Here is a 5,435-nt window from a genome sequence, read left to right on the forward strand (position 1 = left end):
GAGTTCGAGACCAGCCTGACCAACATGGAGAAACCCCATCTCTACTAAAAATACAAAAAATTAGCCGGGCATGGTGGCACATGCCTGTAATCCCAGCTACTCAGGAGGCTGAGGCAGGAGAATTGCTTGAACCCAGGAGGCGGAGGTTGCAGTGAGCCGAGATCGCACCATTGCGCTCCAGCCTGGGCAACAAGAGTGAAACTCCATCTCAAAAAAAAAAAAAAACAGTTTCCAAATTTTGACTGAGTTTGTTAAGACCACAATTAAACCATTTGTTGCATGCAGCTGCATTTAAAGACATATCAAAACAAAAAAAGAGAACTGTGAACAATTCAGCTTATTTTTAACTAACGAAAGTGTTCAAAAGTATAGATAGAGAGGCTTACATAAGTGGAGACAGTGCATCCCTGAAGTATTTTGAGGAATAAGAAAAAACAAGGGACAGACCTGCCAAATGGTTCCCATTCGGCTCCCGATTTCCCGATTTACTGCTCGGGGACTTACAGGATGCTATTTGAAGCTGAACAACTTGCAAAACTTCATCAAAATCAAAATTCCCCCGTGGCACTTTAGTTTGAAGCATTCTTGCTTAAGGGAGGGAAAGTATGTTTGAAACATTTATTTGAACTTCAGTTCTATTTTAACTTTTAGTGACTGTAGAATCTTTGTTGATTACAAATGATATCCTAGCAGGTATCATTAATCATACTTCTGCTAGAGGGTATAGACGGTCGTCTTTCTACTCCCAGTTCTTGGTACAATAGATGTTCGTTAAAACAAAATATTAGACCTCTAGAATCTTTTAAGAAATAAATCATTCTGGATAAGTCTCCTTTTCAGATAATGAAGAGTTAAAATTTTGCATACTATGAAAGAAGTGTTACTATTATCACCCCCACCTACCACCACCATCTATTATTTTTGTGCCAAGCACCATCCGTCCTAAACAGTTTACATTCTTTTTTTTTTTGAGACAGAGTCTCGCTCTGTCGCCCAGGCTGGAGTGCAGTGGCGTGATCTCCACTCACTGCAAGCTCCGCCTCCCGGGTTCACGCCATTCTCCTGCCTCAGCCTCCCCAGTAGCTGGGACTACAAGTGCCCGCCACCGCGCCCCGCTAATTTTTGTATTTTTAGTAGAGACGGGGTTTCACTGTGTTAGCCAGGATGGTCTCCATCTCCTGACCTCGTGATCCGCCTGTCTCGGCCTCCCAAAGTGCTGGGATTACAGGCGTGAGCCACGGCGCCCAGCCAGCAGTTTACATTCTTTCCTTCATTTGATCTTTTTAACATTGGGATAAGGTAGGAAAAGGTGTTATCTCCATTTTGCCGAGGAGAACTGAAGTTTGGAGAAGTAACTTGGCCCATGTCTCACAGCTTCTATGGAGTAAGGTCTGAATAAGGCATGAATTTGAATCCAAGTCTGTCTGACTCCACAGCACATGTCTGAAGTCAGTGTTGTTAATGAAAGCGACTATGAATTTCTCTGACTTTTAAAAAAGAATATTCTGGACATAATTTCCATTTAAAAAATGATACTAATGTAGCATTTATTAAAATGTATTATAACCCCGTCTCTACTGAAAATACAAAAATTAGCCCGGCATGGTGACCCGTGCCTGCACTCCCAGCTACTCTGGAGGCTGAGGCAGGAGAATTGCTTGAACCCGGGAGGCGGAGGTTGCAGTGAGCCAAGATCGCGTCGCTGCACTTCTGGGTGACAGAGCGAGATTCCATCTCAAAAATTTAAAAAAAAAAAAATTGTTTATATTACTGTTTCCAATTAGACTGTGAAAATCTTGAGCTGTATCTTTTTCATTTTTGTGTTCTCAACCTTTAGTATAGGCTGTAGTTCATAGGAGGTCTACATGTTTGTTAAAATAATGAAAGCATTAAAGAATTAGTGTCATGATTATCAGAATTAGTTACTGTGAGGTGCTAAAAATATAGAAGCAGAAATAGATAAAAGATTATCGTGGCCAGGCACGGTGGCACATGCCTATAATCCCAGCATGTTGGAAGGCTGAGGCTGGAGGGTCACTTGAGCCAAGGAGTTTGAGACCAGCCTGGGGAAGATGGCAATACCTTGTTTCTGCAAAAACAAAACAAAACAAAGTACTGTGTTTCACAAAGTTAAATAGGTAATGTTTCCATCCTTACTCTTGAACCGTGCTTTCTTTGAGAAAAGTTCCAGGTGTCATTTTTCTTTTTTGCTTATTTATTTCATTCATTTAACTAATATTTACTAATAATTATTATATACCAGGCACATAAGACTACTTATGTAGTCTTATATAACATAGTAGTCATTGTTTTCTTTTTACTGTACTTTAAGTTCTGGGATACACGTGCAGAACACGTGCAGGTTTGTTACATAGGTGTGCATGTGCCATCGTGGTTTGCTACACCTATTAACCTGTCTAGTAGTCACTGTTGATTTAAAATTCCCTATCTGATAGTTTGAACAAGAATAGATATTGTCTGATAATTTTTGCAGTTCTGATAAGTGTGAAGCAATATCTCTTTAGTTATCATTTTTCCATATGTATGTTGGTCATTTAAGTTTCCCCAGCCTATTATCTATTAATATCCTTTGCCCATTTTAATAGGATATTTGCCTTTTCCTTATTAATTTATATTATACAATAATATGAACTATATAAATATCTTCTCCCAATCTGTAGCTTCCCTTTTGAGTTTTACTATGCAGAAGTTTTAATTTTTAGTATTTAATTTGATACTATTTTCCTTTATGGTTTATACTTTTCATGTTAGGTTTAAAACATGTTTTTGTACCCTGAGGTCATAAAGATATTTTCGTATAATTTCTTCTGAAAGCTTTAAAACTAGCTTTTCACATTAAGTCTTTAACCTTCTAGAATTTATTTTTGTTTAGGGTATGATACAGGGAATCTAATACCATTTTTCTTTATGAACTATTGTACAGTCCCTTTTATCCCCACTGAATTACAATGCCACCTCTCTCATATATCGCATTCCCATGTGTGAATGAGTTGGGGATATAATAGTCCTCCTCTACAGCAACAATACATTTCCCTAGTTACTATCAGTTTCTAAGTCTTAGTTTCTGATAGGCCAAGCTCCCGTTGATTCTTTTTAAAAATAATCTTGGCTATTCTTGGTCCTTTATTCTTCTGAGTGAATTTAAGGACGAATTTACCCAATACCATAAATAGGTTTTTTGAGATTTTGATTGGAATTGCATAGATTGCTATTAATGCATGGATTGCACAGATAAAATATGACAGCAGTTTTCAGGAGACACATGTCAAGCAAATCCCAAGGACTTCCTTTCCACACTTAGATGGTAACATCAGGCTCAGTCTCCAGATTTTGCAGCTCAGCCAACAACCTGCTAGAGAATCCACTGTTAGGCATCTACAGTCTCTATTAGTCACTTGAGCCCTCTGCCCTATCCATCCCTACTCAGCTATAGCCATGGATTACCACATTCCTCATAACACCATGCTGACCACTCCATCTGTCCTTGTCAATCCTCTACTTAATACACAGGGAAGGAATGGTGGTGGATGATAGTAATTCTGCATTTCCTAGAGAGAGGGTTCTGACCCCATAGGTGGTTTGTTTATGGTAGTGTTCCTGTAGATGGTGTACTTCATGACTTTGTCCTTGCTTTTGGTCTTTAACAGTTCCAGGGTAACTGAATAGAAAACGGTCCAGCTCACTATCTGTTTATAGTTAGATTATTATTAGATACCTTTAATCTTTTTAGTTATAATTAAAGTTATCTTTATAATTGTTTTCTAGGTGGTCATACATAATATTTTTCTAAATATTGGTGCTTAGCTGAACTTGCCTAATAATTCTACTAGTTTATGGATTATCTTGTATTTTCTAGGCAGATATTGTAAAATCCTTGGGAATGGGCGCACTGTCTTGTTAAACTTGGTATCCCTAGCATTAACACAGAACCAGTACAAAGAGAGTGTGGCCAATAAATGTTTTCTGGAATAGATGGAAACCATGTATGATTTAAAAGTTTAAATTCTTGATTTAAAAAAAATTGAGCATGATAGTGACTCTGTACCTTTGAAAGTTTGGGAATGAGAGAAAGGTTTTTGAATGTTTGAAAAAAATTAAAGTCTGTTAATTTCATTATGAAGTAGAAACCTTCAGTGAGGTCTAAGATGCAAAGTAGGGTCAGTATGCAAACAACTGCAGCTAATACCCAGGACAGGGAAACATCCAAAGCAGAGAGGAAAGCAGTCCAAATCAGGGGCAGAGACCAAAGTGCTGTCTCATAGAGGACAAGGGATGAAAGGAAGGGCTCAGGGAGGGGGAAGCAGCTGCTGAGGGTCAGAAACAGACAATACAAACAAGAGAGCTCTTTCCCATCTTCCTGAGGGTCAGAAACAGACAATACAAGCAAGAGAGCTCTTTCCCATCTTCCTTGGGAGGTTCCATTCTCCTTATTTGGTAGGGACCTGCTTTCTTTCTCTACCTCTTCTACTTAAACAAAGATGAGACCTTGGATGAGCTATACTTCCCCTCCCATCCATCTGTTCCTATCTACTGTTTTCCTAGACAGTCTACCCACATTAGCTCCATGCTGAAAATGTTTTGGTTTATGACTGATACCCTGCACTATGCTTCCCATTAGTCATCTAACTGTTGCTGAGAGGGACTTTGTTGGAAGACAGTCCTCCATGACTCTTGCACTCCAGTGAGGCCCTGACCTCTGTTTATCTGGGTCATTTCTCAGGGTTGTTTTCGTAGTGAGCAACCTTGAGGGAGGAGATAATGTCTCCCTCCAGGACAAAGAGTAAACTTGCTTTTTATAAACTTGCCAGCTCTAAAACAGCATTTACCCAAATCTATCCTGTAATGCAACCCAGTGCACATGCTGGTCCATCTATCTAGGTCCATTCATAACACTTGTGGGAATTGGAGCTTGGGAAACCATTGCAAACATTTGGAAATAATGTAAAATTTACAGAAGAGTTGTAAGAATAAGAACAGTACAAAGAAAAAAATTAAAGTCTATTTATGATTTTAAAATTTTAAAATATTAATAATTTTCTCGGTCGGGCAGGGTGGCTCATGCCTGTAATCCCAGCAGTTTGGGAGGTCGAGGTGGGCAGATCACGAGGTCAGGAGATCGAGACCATCCTGGCCAACATGTTGAAACCCCGTCTCTACTAAAAATACAAAAATTAGCCCAACATGGTGGCACACACCTGTAGTCCCAGCTACTTAGGAGGCCAAGGCAGAAGAATTGCTTGAACCCAGGAGGCGGAGGCTGCAGTGAGCCGAGATTGTGCCACTGGAATCCAGCCTGGCCAACAGAGTGAGACTGTCTCAAAACAATAATAATAATTTTCTTAAGGATTTTATTTTATTTTATTTTATTTTATTATTTTATTTTTTTATTATACTTTAAGTTCTAGGGTACATGT

Source organism: Rhinopithecus bieti, unplaced genomic scaffold (genome assembly GCF_001698545.2).
Source record: "Rhinopithecus bieti isolate Rb0 unplaced genomic scaffold, ASM169854v2 scaffold_18548, whole genome shotgun sequence".
Classification (NCBI taxonomy): domain Eukaryota; kingdom Metazoa; phylum Chordata; class Mammalia; order Primates; family Cercopithecidae; genus Rhinopithecus; species Rhinopithecus bieti.